The sequence below is a fragment of the Triplophysa rosa genome, linkage group LG10, assembly GCF_024868665.1.
Source record: "Triplophysa rosa linkage group LG10, Trosa_1v2, whole genome shotgun sequence".
NCBI classification, from domain to species: Eukaryota; Metazoa; Chordata; class Actinopteri; order Cypriniformes; family Nemacheilidae; genus Triplophysa; species Triplophysa rosa.
This window is the reverse complement of record NC_079899.1, coordinates 6,047,824-6,071,826: the sequence shown is the minus strand read 5'-3', so window position 1 is coordinate 6,071,826 and position 24,003 is coordinate 6,047,824. Positions and strand designations below refer to the sequence as shown.

The 24,003-nt window shown below is 39.3% G+C and overlaps 1 protein-coding gene and 1 long non-coding RNA gene across 3 annotated transcripts in view; one reads left to right on the top strand and one right to left on the bottom strand.

Moving 5' to 3' along the window:
• The window catches only part of LOC130560500 (BRISC and BRCA1-A complex member 2), a 161,506-nt gene that overhangs the window by 4,608 nt on the left and 132,895 nt on the right, over positions 1–24,003 (bottom strand). The window lies entirely within an intron of this gene.
• On the top strand, positions 4,385–22,155 carry LOC130560502 (uncharacterized). Of its 2 annotated transcripts, none has more exons than XR_008963692.1 (3): positions 4,385–4,883; positions 18,803–19,479; positions 21,177–22,155. It is a non-coding gene; the product is annotated as an uncharacterized LOC130560502 (long non-coding RNA). The 2 variants fall into 2 exon arrangements; XR_008963693.1 differs by lacking the exon at positions 4,385–4,883 and adding an exon at positions 4,904–6,293.

The following is a 24,003-nucleotide window of genomic DNA, read 5'->3' as shown; positions in this document are numbered from 1 at the left end:
GTTAATATTTTGTCTATATAGTGTGAGAGCACTTTTGAAAATTGAAATACTATACATTCTTTTTACTGGTTTACATCACTTCATGGCAATAGTCCCACCACATGGTCAAATTTTGAGCAAACATGTTTAGAGCACATTTAGGAAGAGTTAGTTTTAAAAATAAGAGCTTTTGTAGATGTGTGACCTACAGTAACTAGCTGGCAACAGTGTTGCCAATATATTACTGTAGAAATAGCGGGTAAGGGCTAACCGTGTGTAAACCGCCAGCGATTGACATCTACCTGATACTGCACTCATATTCATATAAAGAAGCCATGTTGACAAGTTTTTGTAAGTTAGAGCAAAATCCACAAGATTGTAGTACCTTCAATGCCCTGTGAATGGCAATATTAATTATAAGATAGGTGTCATGCAAAATGTAATGTGTAACTGCATTAGTCATTACAAATGTAGTGGAGTAAAGAGTACATATACTTGTTCAAAAATGTAGTTAAGTAGAGAGTAAAAGTTGCTAATATCTTTAATACTCAGTACAACTACAAAGTAGCCAAAAAGATACTTAAGTAAAGTAACTAAGTACATTTACTCCAATACTTTACACCACTGCTGGTTAGCAATAGTTCAGATACTTGCATTGGCTTCTTTGTTTCTCGGGACACGTGCTGGCGCGCGTATCAAAGGGTCCTGATGTGTTCAGAGCAAGCCGTGAGTCTGTCGGATTTAGCTGAACTAAACTGCCGGAAGAAAACTGTCTCTGAGGAGAGGCAGGTCTCGAGAGGTTGAAAGGAACGAGCGAGCGAACGCGCACGAGCGCGAACGCACACAAGCGAACGAACACACACAAAAGAGCCAGCTTTCCTGCGTGTTCAGATGTTTTAACACAGAGGACGTCACGCCCCTCCAAGGTGGGCGATCAAATGTGATGAGATAGTTTTGGGCGCGAAAACATGTTTCTTTGTCTGGCACACTAACTCATTTGCGTTTATGGTCACCTGGGAGTTTGGAGCAGGAATAGACTTAGAATAGAATAAAATGAGTATGGTACAAAATACGTTACTGTGCTATACACCATATTCTAAGACATGAAAAGGGAAACACGTAGATATGAAACATGAAGGGGTTACAATTACATTGACCTGTAGTTTGGACAAGAATGTAAATAAACACAGAATACCACTAAGCACATATGCCTTTGAGGTTATAGGTGAAGGAGAATAACATAGAGGCAAGCATACAATGTGGAGATTCATGTGTATACACTTTAAACCAGTCTTTTGTGGCTAAGGAAAGAGAAAGAGACATTCTTTTGGAAGAATTTGAGGCTCTCAGTCCCTGGGGGCCACATGGCTTTTCTCACTTTGGTGAACAGACCTATCCTCCCCCAAGAACCTCCTTTGAAGTCTAGGGGAGAGTATTCGAATCTGTCCTGGTCAGTGATGAAGGTGTTGAGAATAGGACATTTGGCCAGACTTGTTGGTGCCTGGTCGTAGTCCTGCTGAGACTGCTGAGTCTGTGCTTTGATCCGACCATACCCTACATGACCCATACCCGAAATGTGACCTGCAGAACAGTACACTCTACTCTCAGCCAGTCTTCTCATTGTTCCACGGTTACCACAGCGAGCAGGATGCCCAGACCTGATGGTAGAGCGGAAAATGGGAAGTGGCGACCTGACAAGAGCTGAGATAATAGAGCTGGATAAAGAAGGACGCGGCGACTTGACACGTCTTCACTACAAAATTTCAAATGCTATTAGATTATTAATGATAATCTTAAATCTATAATTTGCCTTATTAATAAGTTTATTTATTTTTTAATTAGCCTTGTTGTGCAAGCACTGTCGAGCTTGTGCAGAGGCTGCAGCTTTTGCCAGAGGGGAACTGGAATCCCCTGGTTGGGCCTGGGTTCTCCTGAGGTTTTTTTTTTCGATTGGAGTTTTAGGTTCCTCGCCACCGTTTGGTGGCAAAACGAGAACCAAAAATCCTAACAAACAACACTCACATATAAGGGACACGCAGGGCAAGGTAGGAACACGAGAAACAGGGAACCAGGAACACATTGGACATTGACCACGGAACAACATACCAGAAACAATGTACCGACACGGGACAGGAAAAACAGAGGCTTTAAATAGGGGAATACAAACGAGGGATAATAACACAGGGAGGGTGACGGGCAGGTGACAGGGATCAAGCATTAAGGGGAAGCTAACGAGGGAACGAGAGGGTGGGGCTGCGAGACCAGACACCGGAAAGAGAGTATGGAATGCCAAAAGGGTCAACATTAAACAAGGGATCCTGCCGTGATTCTACCACAAGATCAGGAAAGACATGACAAGATGAGGCAGAATCATGTGTCTGTGTGTGTGCGTGCGTGTCTGTGTGTGTGTGTGTGTGTGTGTGTGTGTGTGTGTGCGTCCGTATGTCTGCGCGTCCGTGTGTGTGTCTATGTCTATTAGTACGTGTGGATATTGTGTGTGTGGAGTGTTTTGTAAGTAGGCGTATTCGGACGCAACATTAGTATACGCACGTCCAAATCTCGCGAGAATATAAAATATTGCTAGAATATAAATATATTATATACAAATATAAATCTATATAGCACTTTTCACAATGTGCATTGTTCCAAAGCAGCTTTACAGGAGAAAATAAGAAAAACAGAAAAGGTCAAACACAGCACAGTGCATGGTGTTTATAGAACAAGCAAGATCATTCTAGTAAATAATATCTAATAAATGCAGTCTCCCGGTGAGCAAGCCAACAATGCCCTGTAGCGAGGAACCCAAACTCAAATGATAAATAAATGGAGAAAAAAAAAAAAAAAGAAACCAGTCTCAGCCGGGAGGGCCAGGTCTATACTATATAGTAAGGAAGTATGCCATTTCGGGTGCAGCCTGTGTGTGTGAGTGTCATGTTCACACATAGAGCGCTATGCCAGACTGGCCCTTTGTATCAGCCCTCTGCTCAGTCAGTCGTTGCTTCTCGAATTAATTAACCTTGATTAATTAATCTAATTAGTTAACACGTTATGCAAACGAAACACAACTGTGAGCTTAAATGCAAGAGGGTAATGAGAAGAAGAGAGAAAAATAAAAAGAGCAGCCACTGAAATTGCTTTAAGCAATGACAGTTTTGAAGGTCAGAATCTCTCTATTCTGTCTGTAAATCGCTTTTGGGTGAAGTGGAGGGTTCAACAAACAGCAAGACCTGAATAACTTTTGTTCAAAACACATGGCAGAATTTTTTAACCCTAAAACTACATTGAGGACAAATTTGGGCAAAATAATTTCATTTTTTAATAATAAACTGAGTAGTACAAGATTTGACTACTTTTCCTAAATTCGCCAACCGAGCACACAAAAAAGGTTTGAGTTCATTCAACAATGTAAAGTGGTCAAAAAATAAAAAGCACTTTCATTGCTTCATGGACAGAATTGGGCATCCATAGACACAAATGGAAATTACTATAATCCAATGTATTTTTTTATTCAACCCAGTATCATGCCAAAGCGTGTAACATACATGCTGGTTAATGAAAATGAACGTCAGTGTCATGGTGTTTTATAACGTAAGCAAACTTAATGACGCAACCAGTCACGAGAGCCAATGCCATATATCCCAATCGAAGCTGACGTTCCGGCGGCAATTTTTGAAATTGTATGCAACCGGAAACGGCAGACAGAGAAGGGGAACGCTGTTCTTTGGCCACGGAACATTTGGAATACTTGCACTTATTGAATAAATAGCATCTGTAGCCGTATCTGCCTGTTAAGTGTTGTGTTTGAATATACAAATTTATTTAAAAAGTATATTATTTCCCATCCTTATTTTAAGTAACAGTTCTTATTTTTACCACATAGAATTTTATTTCATTACAAGCTAACTAACGACAACTTGTGCCCTTGACAGAGAAAAGGAAACCTGTTTTTGAGCGCAGTTCATCCAGCTGTAACTCAGGTAAAATATTCACCAAATGTGGCACGTGAAACATGGATTCGGTCTTCTGACCTTTTGTCATCGTGTCAGTTACTATTGATTCATGTTCGACTTCATGCGGCGCTGCGCAGATCAATCGGCATCTGATCTCAAACTTCCGTGAGAGCGTTTTGAATGCATACGGTCCAGTCTGCTCCCGCAGTACGTCACATCCTATGCCTAACGGTGAGCGCAACACGGAACGAAGTCAAACAAACACCTGCAGATGGAGAGAGTGCACAGGCTCTCTGTTCGCTCTTTCCTGCAGTTATCACAAGCACGGCAGTCATTTACATTGCTCATTAATCACATTCAATGATCAAATAAATATTTGGCCACCATAAAAATTTTAATTTTGAAAAAATCCTGTCTAGGGCCGTTGTAATGCCGAGAAATGCACCCCCCCCCACCATGGTCAGGGTGAGGATTAGGTGCGAGTAGGGATTAGCCAATCGGACAGCGTGTTATTAAAGGAGGTGCATAATCTGGCAGGGGTGCATTTCTCAGCACGACAACGTTTCTCAATATGCGTTCTTTTGTGTATGCGTGTTTTTGTGGACGTAGCAGCCCAAGTACTGTTCCAATTCAAAGTTCACATCTTGACAAGAACAGTTCAAATCCCCGGATGTGTCCTTGCTCCGCCCATTTTATCGAGGATGTATCAGGAGGCGACTTGTGTGGATTTATGATGCTATATTTCCCGAAATGCATTGCACAGCAACCGCAGTGGAGCAGTTAAACTGCACAATCCTCGTTATTTTGTCACAGAATGTATGTGTTTAAAGTTTAAATCTGCGGTCGGTTAATAAAGATAGCGTCTATTCGAAAATTTGCATGGACGATTTTGGAGATGTGAGCTCCACCGGGTGTTCAGCGCTCATGTACCCCACCCAACACAGCCTCACCTCGGTAAGTGCTACAGAAACTCATGGCTGGCTCTAATGTCTCTGTAGCCTTTAAACAAGATTTAATTAATTTATGGTATAGCTAACAAGCAGTCTTTGGTCTTATAAATGTATTATTTGTTCCTGGGCAACTTGTTTTGACTGATGGCAAAGTTAAGTTTCACTTTCTATTTTTGATTATGTTGTACTGGACCACTGCCTTGTACTTTTGAGTAAATTATTTGCTTGTATATTTCCCATTGTACAAATGTCATATACTTTATAATAAAGGATTGTGTTTTGCATCATATTTCATTTTATTATAAACATTAAAACAGTTAGGATAATCAGAGCAGGCACGTTGCCAGCATCACATATTGATATTTTTATCATGAAAACGATAGGAAGCACTGTTGTGTTTTATGTAATATTTAATTTTACTTCTTTTAAATGAAAAGATACATTAAAATAAATATTACGGATGAACTAGGATTGCTTGTATTTGAGTGACTCAACAAGTCCTCTGCTGTTCCATTTGTAATATAACCGGACTGCGTCCTCCCGTCCTTGTGAGTTCGAACTCCCGAGTCTGAACTTGCAAAATCCGATCTAGCAAGGACACAAGTCCATTCTTTGTGTTCTTGGAATTGAGAAAACAGCCTAGCACTGCATCACATGGGCAGTTTCTCAGTTCCAAGAACACAAACTTGTGTCCTTGCTAGATCGGACACAGACCGGTAGTACTTGTTGCGTCACTCAATCAAATACATGCATTCCTAGACGTGCCCAGCCGTGAGTTTCAGAAGCGCTTGCTGAGGTGAGGCTGCCTTGGGCAGGGTATATGAGCGTCTGGTGATCACCTGGAACTCACATATCTGAAATTGTCTGAGAAATTTTTCAAAAATATCTTTATAAACCGACCGCAGATTTGAACTTTAAAGGGGTGCTGCAACGATGTGTCATGCATTCTGACTTCTTTACAATGTTAAACAAGCTGTCTTCTCATGCTTAACATGGTCAACTTGTCAAAAAACGAGTTGGGCATATTACGTAGTATTTCTGTGCTCGATACACTCCCCCAGCGATCGTACAGGTTTCAGAAAGTTTTTATCGAACATATAAAACTGCTTCGTAACAATTTTTCTTAGTCCCTTATTGGACAACTCTCCCGGAAATCACGCGGCAGCAAGGATAGCAGGAGAAGGTGCCTGTGCAGACGTGTCACTTTCACTTGTGTGCAGGAGAGAGAGAGAGAGAGCGAGAGAGAGAAAGAGAGAGAGCATACGTTCGCGAAGTTCAGGTGTTTGTTTGTTCACTGCATTTGGGTGATGAATGTTATATAAACGGTGGATATAATGCTGGATTTGGAGATTGTTTGAAACTGATATATATAGCCGTCCCAGAGCTAAAAGATGCCGGACATAAACCGCATGCGGTGAGTGAAACTGATGTCTGTGTTTTGTTGGCAATGTGCTTTACAATGTGCTTTACTACCCCTCCCCCCCACACGCACCGTATGATTTCGGAAATAATCGTACAGCTGTATAATATGAGATTGGCAGAAACCGCGTGTGTTAGGGCCGCTTTAAGCACACACATTCATGCCTAAACGACTCTTAAACCTATATTTTGTGACAAAATAACAGTAATATTATTATCACTTTTCTGTTTTTACTTGATACAAGGGGCAGAGCAAGGACACATCCAGAAATTTTTTCTTGTCTAGATGTGAATTTAGAATTGGAACAATACTTGGGCTGCCATACTGATGACGTTTCACAAGTCCACAAGTACAGACAGGAATGCATATTAAAACCCCCCATATACCTGTGTACAACATTTGTGGTCACAGAAGATGAGACTCCATACTGTCCACAGCAACAGGTGTGCAACTTCAAGCACCTAGACCACCACAATACCTACGCAACTTTAAACAGGATAGCACACACCATTTGGAGAGTTTATGAGCATCATTAATCCAAGGTGCTATAGCAGGATGGATGGGCTCTCATCAGCTGATGTAGCCCTTCGCAGTGATAATAGTGTGCTAACACGCAAAGGCCAGGGATTCAGCTGTGTCTGCCTACATTTGTGTGAGGCTTTTTTAAATGCATTATGAGACGCATGGAATCAGGATCCAGATGATCCAGGCTGTTTTTGATGTTTCAAATAGTCTGTTTTACTCCTTTACTATTTAAAGCAGCACCGCAGCCAGAGGTTTAACAAAGAGATCCATGTGATAGTCTCTAACCATAACACCCTCTAATGACAATTACATGCAAAGAGCTATTATACAATGGTGAATGCAAAGGCACATATCACTATTACTATCTCTCAGACAGGTTTAATAGGTGAAATAATGGGTGGGAAATAATAATTTTAACTTAGTCTTGATAATAGAAAAATAAAACTGGATGATGATGGGTGAAAAACTATACAGAAAAACCTTTACACCAGAATAGGGTGTGTAATGGGTGCGCACTTGGCTTAGAGCCTAAGTCAAATTATTGTCCAAAGCTTTTGGTAATAATGTGTGATAACTGCCATGAGACACTACAGTACATATAACACAGCAAATTAGATATCTATACAATATATTCAGATTTAAATTTATGCTTAAATACACCAATACAGGAAAATCAACATAGAACCATATAGCCAACATTTTTGAAACCAATTGAATCTAATTATAATTATTACAGGCTATTAAAATATTAACAGCATATAGAGAGGTGTGAATATAACACACCTAGATACCTATAATGAGATGAAAGTATCCTAGAATAATCACATGTTACTCAACTTATTCCTTACTGTGACGGTCGGCAACCAACGCACATACACATTTCTGCAATTTTGCAACCATATACGCCTACTTGCGACACACACCGGATATGTAAAAGCCGAGTCAGCAAAAAGATGTTCCTTTCCTGTATTACGGGTAAAGTTTTTGGCACACATCCCAGGGTTGGACTGCCAAGACAAAATCTGTCTACGCACCATCAGACATGATGAGCAATACATTTCCCGTTCTCAGCAAACAGGTCTGACAATTAGCACCAGACATGCTTACGCAAGCTAATAATCTATATCAAATCAACCACATATGAAAGGAATAAGTAAATAATATAGTAAATAATAATAGTAAGTGTGTTATAATTTCAAGATGCTTTTTCTCCATCAATAAATCATTAAAGGAATAGCTCAACTTCAAAATGAAAATTCTGTCATCATTTACTCACCCTGTTGTGAGCAGATTTTAAACCTGTGTGATTTTCTTTCTTCTGAAAAATGTTGGTAACCAAAAACTGTTGGTCCCCATTGACTTCTATTGTATAAACACAAAACCAATGCAAGTCAATGGGGACCAACGGTTTTCTGTTACCAACATTTTTCAAGATATCTTCTATTGTGTTCTGCAGAAAGAAGAAAGTCAGACAAGTTTAAAATGATAGGAGGGCATGTAAATAATGACAGACATTATAATGACAGACTGTCATCATTTACTCACCCTCAGATTGTTCCAAACCTTTAAAAAATTATTTGTTTTGTTAAACACAAAAGAAGATTTTTGGAAGAATGTCAGTAACCAAACAGATCTCATCCCCCATTGACTCCCATAGTATTTATTTTCTCTAGTATGGCAGTAAATGGGGGATGAGATCTGTTGGGTTATTGACATTTTTACAAATATTTTCCTTTGTATTCAGCAGAACAAATAAATGTATACAGGTTTGAAACAACCTGAGGGTGAGTAAATGATAACAGAATTTTCCTTTTTGGGTGAACTGTCCCTTTAAGTAATGACAGAATTAAAATGTTTGGATGAATACAAATTAATCCCCTGCTACCAAAACACAACGTTGACCCATAGACCTAATGGGTTCCCAAGCTCTTTTTAGAAAAAAGGAAGGACTTAAGCCGCTTGACAGAATTTTTACTTGTTTCCTAGGCTTTCATGTCAACAGACTGCTCAAATCCCTAAGCCATTGTCTTTCCAACCAATTTGACTCTTGTTTATGAACTTCTCCTCTGACATTTTATTTTGATCCTCAGGCCCAGACCAACCTATAATTTGGCCTCTTAAACTGCAGCCTGATTGTTTGTCGGAGCGATGGGATAGCTGCTCTTTTCAGCGATTCACCGCCTGCTGCATTAAAGATTTCCAAACCAACAATTATCTGTGTTTTTCCCACTCATTTTCTTACTCATCACGCTTTGAATAAAAGTGATGCTAATGTCAGATGTATCTTAGCTAAACATAAAGCAATGGCATTCTTGAAGGTTCACAGAATTCTGCTGAGTTCATTCTGCTTGCTTTATTTCAGATGACTGCTACTTTAAAGTCATAAGAAGCAAGCTCTTATCAGAAAACAAGCTGGGCCAAACATTTTAGGGAAGCAAATGTTTTTGTAATAATGCAGTGCTTGTTCAAGTGTGATATGTTTTTGTAATAATGCAGTGCTTGTTCAAGTGTGATATGTTTTTGTAATAATGCAGTGCTTGTTCAAGTGTGATACGTGTTTGCTAGGGTGAATCCCTCTGTGTAAGTAATGTGCAATGCTTGAAAGCAACAATAAATCAATAGTCAATATCAACTAACATTTTGATTTTGAATCAAGTTTTCATAGGTACCACAAAAATGTCACCACAGAGATCTTGTACAGGGTCAGAAAGTTTGTTTCTTCTTATTATGAAGTTTGTGGTGGCATGGCTTTGCATTCTGATGGCCTACTGACAAAGAAGAGAAACAGTTTATGGAGGAACCTGCAATTACTTCAAAGCTCTTAAGATTCCTTTGGCTTGAGTCAGTGTTTACTGTTGGAGGCTCAATCCACCTGCAAATTACGACTACTGGCGCTGGCATTAAATGCTCCACAGTCACGCACAGAGCAGGGAGTGTCTCAAATAGGCACAGTGTGCCATATAAGAATCTGTGCTTTGATCACACAGGTGCATGGCACAGAACATTGCCTATGTATTTTTTTCTTTATGGCATTCTTTTTTTAAACAATTGTTCATTTGACTAGTCATAAACAATATTATTTGCCAGCTATATAGTATAACTTGACAACCTGAAAAGGGGTAAAACACAAACATCCTAATGTGGAATAAAGTAAACATAATTTCTAAATTAATCTCACCAGTCATACACAGTATTTTGATGTTAAGAATCTATACTCATTTACATGAAGCATTTTAGGTTCAGATTATCAGTATGTGTATTTCTTTGGGAACCCATAACCCTTGTGCTTCTAACACAGTGCTCTACCAGCTGAGCTACAGAAACAGAAATGCTTGAATTAAAGGTCATATTTTATTTATGGAAATTCTGATTAATTAATAAATCTTAGTACATTATTGTTGGATTCTTGATTTGGATTGATTGAAAAACATTTCTGAGGTGTTGATCACCAATTGTACACATTACTATATTTTATTGCAAGGTCTTTATTACATAGCTCTCTGGAATACATCACAGCATTCAGCAGGGATCTGAATGAACCTTTTCTGTGGCAATGGACTAAAACTCACCATGCAAATAATCAGTCTACTTTAAAACACATTTAAAGCACATTTACCTTTGTTCTCTTTTCCCCCTCTTTCTCTCCATCTCAACTCAGAGCACTTCAAAGCTTACCCATGAACTGGATTTGACAAATAACATATCTTATGAAAAAATCTTCATATGCATGTTTGATATCATTTGAAATGTCTCAGTGCGATTGGTACAATGATCTCATTTCCACAGCAGTAGAGCAGATCATAACATACGTTTGAGGGTATAAAGATATTCTGCTTACTGTTGAGGGTGTGTCTTCATGTAAATGCTCATTTGTGGCCTGATCAGATCCTGGACAGAGTCTTTTACGATGTAAATTGCTGCTGTGTGGAGGAAGGGTATTTCAGCCTGGGTATTTAAGGGAAGTTGGCAAAATGTTCAGGGAGATTCTTTATTCAGATGAAGCCTATGGTGCTGTGTGTTCCTTTGGAAACACAGCATTATGTTTTTTTCCGCTATGCCTTTTTGTCAGGGGGATTCTTACTGAGATGAACCCCATAGTGTTGTCTATGCCTTTGGACACACAACACAATGTCTTTTTCCATCTCGTCTTTTATGATTGTCTGGTATGCATTTTAGACTCGTAGATTAATGTTTGAGTACTTGATGTTTTGTTTTTGTGTTCTCTGGATTGTTTATGTAATTGGCATAAAACATATACCTGACTAATAAATTGTCATGTTTGAAACTATTCTGCATTATTGAATTACTGAATTTATAATTAAATTCTTATATTATGAACATAAGTTGTTCCCCTAACATCCATGTTACTGCAAATCCCCATTCAGGTAAGTAACGGCCTAGTGGAAGTTTCCATTTAGAACAACAAAATTGTTGTCTGACCAATCTAAATAGGGTAGTTCTCAGACTTTGATTATTGTAATATTATTCTATCCAAGTGTACATAGGAAACTATGGCATGATTATATAAAGCTGCCATTAGAGAAAGTAAGATTGGTCTATTTATCTCTGTGAAGTGGTCATGGCCACTGGTTAGAAATAATTGTTCCTTTTAATTAAGTGTTAATAGTCTAAGGTGACTAAAAAGGTACGCTTTAGCCATCTGAGACACTACTGGTCAATTAACCTCGGGCAGTGACCAAGACTGAAGAGTTTGTGACCGTGAGATCCGCGTATAGATGATCTGCACAAGATTAAGCGCCACGAGAATCAGATGAGTGAATATAGTTTAGAATAAAGCAGAAGAATCAAACATTTATCCAAATTTCACGATTATCATTAAGATAATAATCCAAATTAAAATAATATCACACAACGAGGTTTTCCTTTTTTATCTATTGGAGTCAGATAAAATTTTGCGTAATGCTAAAATGTTAACAATAACAACTCAGAGCACCAGAAAGATGCGCAGAAGCCTTTGCCACGCCACTTAGACCCTGCCATTGGGCCAGTGGGTGGTTGATGGTGGTTCTTTCATTTTTCACCACCTCACAGTATTCCAGTTAAACAAGGAATCAGATACATATTAATCTAAAATATATCTTAAATTAAGGCCACACAAAAAATAATTAAATCAATATAAAATAAAACTCAATATGTCACATTTCCCATGTACTGTATAATAAACATGTATGCAGCCATATAATAAACAGGACAATGCAGTCAGCCACTTGCAAAAAAGAAATCATGGTGATATAAGCCCTCATTGTGGTTTATCAAATAAGTTATACATTTACACCATTACATTTATGTATTTGGCAGATGCTTTCATTCAATATGCATTCAAGCAAGATACACACACACACACACGCACGCACGCACGCACACGCACACACACACACACGCGCACGCACACTCACACACACACACACACACACACACATGGGTGGGGTCAAAGTTGACTCTGTGTAGACATGGGAAGAAATTACAACGGTCAACAGTGAGACTCCATGGCAACCCGTCTGCTGGGCAGATAATTATATCTTGAATAACTAAATGAAGGGTGTTGGACTCATAGCCGTTGATGTCATATCCACAGTCTCTTCCATAACGCTCTTGTCAGATCTATTTTTCCTTGCTTTTACAGTGTAGAAGGGTGCGAGCGTGTATGTTTATTTGAGTAAGTGGACATAGAGTGTCAATGAGTTTATGAGTGTTCTTGAGGAATGTTGTGGCGTGGCATTGCAGTTCTGTCATCACATGACTCAACAAGCTGTGTTGGGTGCAAACAATTCCACAGAAACGTTACAGCCATGCAACAGAATAACTCGCCCTATATTACAAGACGACAAAGCAGTCCGACACAAGCTTTCTAAAGGCAAAGAAACTTTCCAAAACATTCTGTGTTTATGTTGAGCCCAGTTATATGATTCTCAATGGTGGATTCTCCTAGAAATTTTCAGTAAACAGCAATATTTTTAATAACATCATCCCAGCAGCAGCGAAGCGAAATAAATAGGCGACCAAAAAGCTCAGAACTGCTGCTGGCATAAAGCTGAATAGTGGGTGTAGGCCGCTGTTAAAGGGGCTTTATGTCACTTTGCTGTCTCCTAATCTTAGCTTTTCCATAGTGGGGAGAGACGGTTGGGGGTGGCATTTGAGAGGAGATGTCAGGTGCTCAGATTGATACGCCTCTGAGGTGCTGAAAGATCAATGACAGGATGTGGACACAGCTCATTCTCTGTGAGACTCAGGCAGAAAGTAAGAGAGAAATGGACTAAGAAAATGGACAAGATGACATTTATGCAAATACATGTCTAAATGTGCCACACTGTGAACTAACCTAAAGTTTTCAGCAAGGTGTTTGTCTGTCCACAGTGACAGCAAAAAAAAAATACTGCATGACGCCATACCAGAGTCCTGCATGCGGGCGAACCGCTAATATTTGATGTAACGGGTGGAATAATTATTCATGTGTCATTTGCAGTTCGGGTTGGGAAATAATGTGTGCAGGCGGATCGCGGATCCAGTAGCCAAGACTATTTCGACCTCAGCTAATACGAAGCTGCTTTTATACAGACCTGTGCTTATTTGTGTTCAAGCTCTGTCGTCTGAAGAGCTGGTTTCTAATTGCAGCACGCTTTACAGCTTTATCACAATTTAAATAAACATTTTAGCTCATCATGCTCATGGTCCCTTTTCTGCATTAAGCTTTATTTAGCCTTTATGGCAGGTTAGCCTTTAATGGCTTTGGTATAATGTTACAAAAAAAGGTAAGGTGAACTATTGTTAATATCACATGAACAATATAGGCTATTTTTAACTAATTTTTCATTAATCAAAGCACATTTCATAAATCACAAATCAAACATAGAATAGCTACTATAAGCTAAAAATATTTTAGTGGATTTACTCTTGGTTGTCTCTCCTGAAGCTCTGCCATATTTAGTTACTACATGTTTAAAAATGCATTAACCAGGAATTCCTAATATTTTGTTGCTTGTTGCGTGAGAAAATAAATGGTTTTGTCATGTAGATGTAATGCTGTCATATTGTCATGTAGATGTAAATTTGTCATATCATGTAGATGTAATTCTGGTGCGGTTCAGGTCAAGGCTTTTTTTTGTCAAACGGGTAGGGTAAGGTACGGAATTAAATTAGTGCTGCTGCCCGATGTCAGGTGTTCTGTTAATTACTGCGGTGCGGGTTTATCAAACAGGACCCGTGCAGGAATCTGCACCATACAATAGTGAGATTGTATGGACCAATGAGTTTTTATTGTGGGCAGGGATACAGAGCTATAAAAATAAAACAAAGCAACCCACAAAACATATCTGTTGCTTATAAGTTGTTATGGACAATATCAAATTAATCCCGATTAGAACATGGCGTAAGAGTATTTAGAGGCAATGCTGGTTACAAGCGGCACCTATATCCCATTTATTATGTCATTAAACACAATAACAAAAAAACTGCATTACTTAGATTCAATGTTTATTAGTGTATAAAAATTTTGTCTGGCTGGGAAATCATTCAAACTTGGCATTTGTTCAAACTTGGATTATTGACATTGGTTAATAACTGTGCCTACTCATTCACATAAGTTTGCCCGTATGTCAGACATAAAAGCTACTGTGATAACAAAGGGGAACATAGCTTTGTTTTAGTACACCAAAACCTGTCTGTGGTACAAAGTGTGAGCAAATGAACAAATTAAACATTCATAGAAGCTCATAAACAAATTAGAATAGAAAGTAAAAGAGACAAAACAAAAAGTACAAGAAAATAATAAGATAAGAAACAACAAAAAAACTTTCCATGTTAACTGTCTTATACAGTGTTGCCAGATTAGGCAGGTGGTAGCGGGTTGATAAAATATGGGCTGGTTTTTAATACAACTGGCAGGTGTTTACCTGTTATTTTATTAATTTTCCATTAAAATGAAATTCCATTAAAATTGATTATTTTTTACGTTTGAATTTAGCCAGTAGTGTTCAAGATTCCCTTGCAAGCTCTTAAGTTGTAATATGTAAATATCAAATTTATAGAAAAGGTATACGTTTATTTTATTATAAAAGTGAGATAACACAGAATGTCCAACTTAAAAGAATGGGAAAGTGACAAGTCACTAAAAACATGGATAGCACCTGTAACAGGAGATGAGCCAAAGGCATTTTGCAAATAAACGTTTTACGTGCTACCACACAAACACAAATTGCGTTGTGCACCAAATACACCGCAGGGCAGTGTCTGATCAAGAATGACCAAAAGTGCTGTAAAATTAGAATTGCTGCATACGTTGCTTGTGACACTTGCATTGATGCAATGAATGATTTATCTCACATTTTGCAAGGGGTGAGTCTACGTATTTCCTGTATCTTCATGAAAACAGTGACATACAGTATCCAAACAAAATTTGTATTTGTGTGAAATACCACTAAAAAAAACATGATGCCATTGCCATAGATGGTGAAAGCATACTAATTGGAAAACACGACATACTATATTTATATTCTAATATTTCAAGAGTCATTCCCACCCATTCTGTGAAGATACTACGTGTTAAGACCATATACGATAAATATAGGCCTATATTAGTTACAAAAGTCAGGGCTCCAGACAAAAAAAATAATTAAGAAAGCATTGAAAGTGAAGTGAAAGTGACCTATTAGTCAGATATGGTGACCCATACCCGAAATGTGACCTCTGCATTTAACCCATCCAGAGAGTAGTGAACACACGTACACCCGGAGCAGTGGGCAGCTATCACTGCAGCGCCCGGGGAGCAAGAAGGGGTAAGGTGCCTTGCTCAAGGGCACCTCAGTCGTTACCCGCCAGCCCTGGGAATCGAACCGGCAACCTTCTGGTCACGAGTCGGACTCTCTAACCATTAGGCGACTAATGCCCCCACAAATAGTGGAAAAATAGGTGCCAAATTGTTATTTTAAGAGCCACATAACATGAACTTAAATTTTTTAATCAAATACTTTATTATCCTGATGTGTGTACATCTCCCCTCTCAAACGTTTGTCACACATGAAGTCTGTTTTTCCTCATAAGCAGGGGCATACTGGATCTGCAGACTTTTTGTTAATAAACAGACCGCAGACTTTTTGTTAATAAAAAAATCTCCAGAATTCTGTGGATGGTCTTAAAATGCTACCTACCTGTCTATGCATTTAAATGCAGATGACAGTAGATTTGGTTCTACTCATTTAAAAAGAGGCAGAGAAACTTTGTTATTGATTAAATGCTAAGTAGAGACTGTTTAAACTCTAAATACACCATACCAAATTAGTACTCTGAATTCATTTTAAGCAACAGAAAAAAAGTGCATGTCAAGACCATATATTATATTGTATTAAAAAGTATACATTTATTTCCTGTAGCTCAGTGGTTAGAGCATGGGGCTAGCACACCAAGCTCATGGGTTACATCCCAGGGATTGCACATACTCAGATACAAATGTACAGTATATTATAATGCAATGCAAGTCGCAAAAATATCACTCACAAATCAATATTTTGCAAATGCGACCATAGTAGGTGCAGTCTGGAGCCCTGAAAGTTACATTATATACATTAGTTACAAAAGTATGCATTTTGGGTGGGTATTTTTTTTAAATGGGCAGTTTTATGCTGTAGTAAGAATAGAAATCCGCAATACAATCTGCCAATAGGGCAATAAACTTGCAACTTGTCAAGTAGTTTTTGACACTTACATTGAAACACTTGTCTGTTCTATGGTAAATGTAGTTTAACATCTGCTGTGAAACATATGTTCAAATATATACTGTGTAAATTTTAAAATGGTTTCACTTCAGGACATAAATAAAAGTTATTTTATACAATTGCATGTATTAAAACTGCATAGGCCAAACAATGAAGAGCACGCCAAGAGAAAAATATCTTGGTGCTCCACCTTAAATTTAAATACCAGACATCGAGCTCTCAACATAGAGCCTTTAACGTCTGTGCCACACCTGAATAAATCTGATGTCAGCCTGTTAATACCCACACCCTTACTCTAATAACTTTTGAGATAAACATGGATATTTACATCGAACTGTGCTCTAAAATGTGTTGTTGATATTGTATTAATCAGTAGCCAAATATGTCTTCACATAAATAATTTGTCTGTTTGAAAATCAGGTCAGGTCAAATAAGCGAAAGCTCATATTTATAGAAAATGTCTTTTACACACAGACCTATTTTTTAAATCATACACTGTGTGATCTGTGTGGACTATTTATTAACCACACAGAGAACACGTTTGGAAATCTGTGCCTATGACAGAGTATTTGACGTCAACCAGAGTCTATGTCAAGAAAAATCATAGTCTAAATAAATATGCGCTTAATGCAGCTGTGGGTTTCTACAGCGCGGTTAAACCGCTTCATTAAATCTCAACCCCTCAGTCTTTCTAATAAACTCTTCAGTTTTTAAATGTCTTTCTCATCTTTTCTTTTTGCAGCACATTTACTCTCAATTTGTCTAGTACATGACCAATGTTTATCCCAGTTTAAAATCAAACCATGCCCCAGGTTGTTGAACAGAAGTGTTTCATGACAGCATTCATTAACATCTCCCCTTAGAAACTGGAGAAATTTGACCTAGTATGCTATTCAAAAAAACATTTCCCTGACATTTTTTAATTTGCTTTAATCAAAATAATAATCCAGATTTCAAATTCTACAGACAGCCTTGATATTAATTGTTTCTGTTTGTCTACATCAGTAAAAGATTGCAAAATGTCTTTACTCTGTAAATCACTAAATAAAATTCCGAAATGTCAAGGAATCAGAGAGAACATAAACGCAATACCCGAGTGTGTCTCCTGCACAAATTAGGCTGGGTAACACAAGGGAGGCCAAAGGCATAAAACAAAGGCCCACACAATTGCTGCCAATGATGTTAAAGGACCACAATTTTAACCCGAGCTTTTTTTATATAAGATGGAATCGTATTCAAGCGAACATCCTGTACAAGTCTTTGCGGAGAGACTAAAATTAAAAAGCAGTGCTGTGCCGTCAATATTGGATCCGATAGGAATGGCGCAGCAATCTTATGTGAGTAAAACATATTTGTACTATGCGTCACTATTGCTTTGTTGGAGATCGCTTGATATGCCCTGATAGTATTACCTCGGGACCTCTAGTCATTTGTAATAATTGTAATCGGCATCTCTGTGAGGTTTTATCCACCGTTTGCGAATAATGGTGGCTGTTTTGAAGTGTTTTGATATTATTTCTGGTGCTGGGTCATTTATTTATCATGAAAACTATAACATTTGAGACCCGCGATCGCGGTGATCTTCTGTCCGGTTCGCGGGTCTTAAATGCTGACATGTATGGTCATATATCACTAAACACCATACAACTATAGGCTATACAAACTATACGCAAAGCCTTGCCATCACATCTGGAAAATAAGTCTGTAAATTTGAGTAAAATCAAGTTACGTAACGTTACGTGTCTAACCAAATTTACAGAAGGCTCCAACTAAGTCAACTACGCAAGCTGCTATCCAATCATGCAGTGGGCATTTACTTCCAAGTCTTCTATGCGGCCCGCCCTTAAAAACCGAGCGTTTCTCCAGCGAGGGGTCAAAACCAGGGTAGAAAATGTAAAAACCACGCGAACGTCATAAGTAGACATCAGACAATAGTATAAAACAATAAAAATGGCCAGATCACTGCACCTTTAAGAGTGCACTTAAATCAAGTTCATGGAAAAATTAGTAGAGTAAAACTAATTGGCCAACTAGTTAAGTTGTCACTGTCGTCACTTCCTGTTTGCTGAGAGCGTGTGGTTTGAGTCGGAGCTCTTTCAAACTTATTCTTAATACATCGTTTATTCTTGTTATATCTTAAGACTTGTGTTTTAAATTGTTATTCACCGAGGGTAAAACATATCCTCAAGTATATCCCATATCCGCAGTAAGTTTTCATCACTTCTACTCCGTGTGTTTTTCTGCACAAAGCCCAGGCTTCGAGAACACGGTCAGCCCAAATGAACTTCACTCCTGCACCGGCACACCCACAGCGAAAGGCGCGAGCCATGACTGGAGCGATGACCCAACCGCCGCCACCGGTCTTCGAGATCCCGACCAGGAACCGCTTTGCCGCCCTCTGCGAGACGGAATGCAACGCTGTGGTCATCGGAGACTCAATCGTCCGGAACGTACGCGCTTCCTCCACTAAAGGTAAGGTGCGCACTCATTGTTTTCCTGGCGCCCGTGTTCTTGATGTCTCTGCGCAGGTACCTGCGATCCTGAAGGACGATGCTAACGTCGGAGCTGTCGTGCTGTAAGCGGGGGTGAATGACGTCAGGATGCGGCAGTCGGCGATCCTGAAGAGGGACTTCAGGAGTCTGATCGAGACGGTACGCACGGGCTTCGCCCACGGCGAGGATCATCGTATCAGGGCCGCTTCCTACCTACCGACGAGGGAATGAAAAGTTCAGTAGACTATTTGCTCTAAATAAATGGTTGATGTCATGGTGTATTGAACAGAAGCTGCTCTTTGTTGATAATTTTGATCTATTCTGGGAGCGACCTAGGCTCTTCCGCCCTGACGGCCTGCACCCCAGCAGCATCGGAGCGGAACTTCTGACAACATCTCAAAGACGCTACGCACTGCTTGACTACGTCTCCCAGCGGTAAGTCAAAACTTTAACCATAGTCTGTGTTCCTCCCACTCATCTGTTAGAAATGTTACTGCTTCCAAATGCATAGAGACTGTGTCTGTCCCCCGAATAATACTACAAAATAACAAAATAGCCAAATCTCAGAGAAAAAATCTAATCGTGATTAAACCTGAGGACAATGTAATAAACGACGAAAACAAACTCATAAAGTTCGGCCTACTTAATATTAGATCACTAAATTCAAAAGCAGTTATTGTAAATGAAATGATCACAGACAACAGTTTTGATATACTTTGCCTTACCGAAACCTGGTTTAAACCAAATGATTATTATGGTCTAAATCAGTGTACCCCACCAAGCTACTGTTATATGCATGAGCCACGTCCGGTTGGTCGAGGTGGCGGTGTCGCAACAATCTTTAGAGACTTTATTACTGTAACTCAGAGAACGGAGCATAAATTTAAATCATTTGAAGTGCTTGCGTTGAACATAATTGTTCCAATTAATAGTAAAAAATCATTGCTTTCTTGTACGTTGGCTACAGTGTATAGACCCCCTGGTCCCTACACTGATTTTCTGAAAGAGTTTGCGGACTTCCTATCGGACCTTTTGGTTAACGTTGATAAAGTACTAATTGTCGGAGACTTTAATATCCACGTAGATAGTGCTAACGATGCATTAGCACTGAAATCTGAATCTCCATGAAGTTGGTCAGCAGCACCTGTACATGCTGCCCCTTGGAGACATTATTAGAAAACATGGAATTATCTTCCACTGTTATGCAGATGATACTCAGCTATATATCTCATCAAGACCAGATGATTCCTTCCAACTATCCAAATTGGCAGAGTGCATCGACGATATAAAGCATTGGATGACTTGTAATTTCCTTCTTTTAAATTCTAATAAAACAGAAATATTACTTATCTGACCAAAGACACGTGAGCAGAATATTTCGGATTATAACCTGCAAATTGAAGGCTGCACTGTTACTCCAACAAAGAGTTGGCCAACTCTACAGTTAAAGACCTCAGAATTATATTAGACAGCAACCTGTCATTTAAAAATCACATCTCAAATGTCACAAAAACAGCCTTCTTCCCCCTTAGAAATGTTGCCAAATTGCGAAATATTTTATGTGTGGCTGACGCAGAGAAGCTTATTCATGCATTTGTGACCTCAAGACTTGACTACTGTAATGCACTACTTAGTGGTTGTCCTGCATCATCAATAAACAAACTACAGTTAGTACAGAATGCAGCTGCCAGAGTTCTAACCAGGTCCAGAAAATACGATCACATAACCCCAATGTTATCAACCCTTCACTGGTTACCCATTAAGTATCGTATTGACTTTAAAGTTCTTTTAATTACTTATAAAGCCTTAAACGGTTTAGCCCCTACCTACATAACTGAGCTTCTACCACACTACAACCCATCACGCTCTCTAAGATCTCAAAACTCCAGACTTTTGATAACACCTAGAATAACTAAATCCACCAAAGGGGGTAGAGCTTTCTCATACGTAGCACCTAAACTCTGGAATAGCCTCCCCGATACTATTTGAGGGTCAGACACACTCTCCCAATTTAAATCTAGATTAAAGACACATCTTTTCAGCCAAGCATTCACTAATACATAGCTAATGAACAGCAGCTATGCTAATTATTCTCTTTCTGCCCTCGCCTCGGGATGCCCACCCCGAGGTAGGGAGAGATTCCGCCAGGCCCAGATGAACGTCATATGCCCATCCCCAACTAGAGATTACGCCAGCTACATCGGAAAATCCCGTACCATCCTCCTGCGAGAGCCTGTGGACTGACTGACCATCCCAGCTCCATCCAAGGCAATTCCACCACCACCCAAGAAAAAGGCGACCATCTGGCCGGCCCAGCTCAGACAATTCCATCCCCAACCGAGAGCAAAGACGGACTACCTGTCATATAAATGCTAAATTTACAATACTTGGTATTTAATGCTAAACTTACATCACATGACAGCAGTTTGAAGTTATAGCTGCACTCAGTGACTTTGATTGGAGATTGCTGGGTGGGTGTTTGTAGGGAGTGGGGGGGCTTGCTGGTTGTGGTTCGGGGCGTTTCATTTGTTGGGACTCTGTGGGTCTGGTCTGGTTGGTCTTGTTTTGTGGTCGATGTCGGACAACAGAGGAATAAAGTTAATTATGCCATAACTATTTTTCCCTGGTTGTTCCTCTGTTGTCTGTTGTTGATCGCGGAATGGGACCGGGTTGGCCCTGCGCGGTTTCGGCGGGTGGGGCTTCCTGGGTCGCGGCCCCTGGGCTCTCCCTGTTCTTCGTGGACGTTGCTCAGTGGCTTTGGTCGGGGTCACTGAGTGCAGCTATGACACATCAGAGGAGATCTGGCCCTCCAGGCTGAGCCTGGTTTCTCCCAAGGTTATTTTTTCTCCATTTATTAATCATTGGAGTTTGGGTTCCTCATCACAGCAGTGCAGTGTTGGCTTGCTCACCGGGAGACTGCATTTATTTATTTATTATTTATTTATTAGATATTATTTATTATAATGATCTTGCTTGGTCTATAAACACCATGCACTGCGCTGTGTTTTACCTTTCTGTGTTTTTCTTATTTGCTCCTGTAAAGCTGCTTTGGAACAATGCACATTGTGAAAAGCGCTATATAAATAAAATTGAATTGAATTGAAGTGACAAGATGAAGAGCCAGACTGTTGAAGTAAGGGTGGCCACCTGCAAGTTGAGTGCACTGCTCTAACGGATTTACCAGAACATTCTAAAAGAAATACTTCACCCACAAATTAAAATTATGTTATCATATATTTACCCTAATGTCATTCCAAATCTGTGTGAGTTCTTCATTTTTCAGAAGACAAGCGGCCTTAATTAAATTGATATCAGTTGGGTACATTTAATACAATGACAGTACATTATTGATCATTATTTAAACTCACCTTAAAATGTTTAACCCAGTAGTACAGTACTAAAACATGCATTGCATACGTAAGGGATAATGTACAGGCAGCCGGTTGTTATCGCAGAAATAAGCCCCGACAGTGTGATCAGGTCACACTGAAGGGGCTTATTTCGCAATAACAGCCGGCTGCTTGTACATTATCCCGCTTATTACACGCTACTTGCCACATGAGAAAAAAACTGGACATAAAATGTGAATTTGAAATATTTTATTAGCTCTTTTTTTTAAAGATTTGTTTTTGGCATTTTTGCCTTTAATTGTACAGGTATTAGAGAGGACAGGAAGCGAAGTGGGAGAGAGAAGGGGGTGGGGTCGGGAAAGGACCACGAGACGGGAATCAAACCCGGGTCGCCCAATGCGCAACCGCAACTGCCCACTAGGCTATCGGCTCCGACTTAGCTCATTTTTACCAAATTCAGACCTTCTGCGAGGAAAAGCCGTTTAGTTTCGGTTTTAAAGTAAGAAACAACGTTCAAATGTCACGAACAGGCAAATTGGTTTAATCATTTGTAAACATAATGTCATATATGTTATTAAAAGACATATTTATAATTCATTTTTGTGTAATATTAAACTGCCCCTCTCAAAATGATTTGCAGCATCCGGGTTACACGGTGTTATTAGTTTTGAGCGGGGTTGTTATTTGAAAATAACAACCTTTGGAATGTCGCGACTGGCCAATCAGAATCAAGCATTCAAATGAGCCATGTAATAAATCAAGTTAGTAACAATACAATTCTATTAACAACTTAGGTTTTAGTTTTCTTTTATGATGGGTCATATAAAAAAGCAATATATTATTTAATAATTCAGTTAACTTACATTTATTCATTTGGCTGACTGTTTTATCTAAAACAACCTAGCAAATGTGAATTCAAGGTACACATTTTTAATGCATATGTGTCTTCCCTGTGAATCAAACCCACAACCAATCAGTTGAGCTATGTTGACTATTGAGATGTCTCAAATGTACAGTGGTAGAAAGGGTACCCCTAGGGCTACCAGTTCAATCATACACCTCACCCTTTTGTACAGAAAGTCAGTTAGCGGCATGTACTTCTCCAGTGGAGTGAGATTGATCAGGCTTGTCATGAAAACCAAGCCTCAGCTTGCTTCACCGATGGCTGCGCAAACTGAGACAGCTGACATTTAGAGCTGAGTGGGTACCATGTTAAACCAAGCAACAAAAGAGCAGAGAACAGTGCTTAGTTCAAGTCTGCTGGACAGATCTGGACCACACTTGGACTGCAATAACATGAGACCTGGGACCACACTCCCCATTTCTTCTTAAGCCTTAAAGTCCGGGTAAAGAGAATTCTGAAAATCGCTTCTAAACAAATGATAAATGTTAGAAGTGTATTATTACAAAGACTCAAAAGTATGTAGTTCTGAATTGTGGAGTTAAACCGTTCAACCGTTTTTCACCAATTCTCTGTTCAGGACTTTTTGGGCGGGGCTAAAACGGGGGATCGATGACGCAATGGAACGTCTGAGCATGCATGTCCCCACCCCTATCACTAGAGCGCCTAGCATCAGGCTTTCTCACTCTGCCCAACTAAACAAATCTC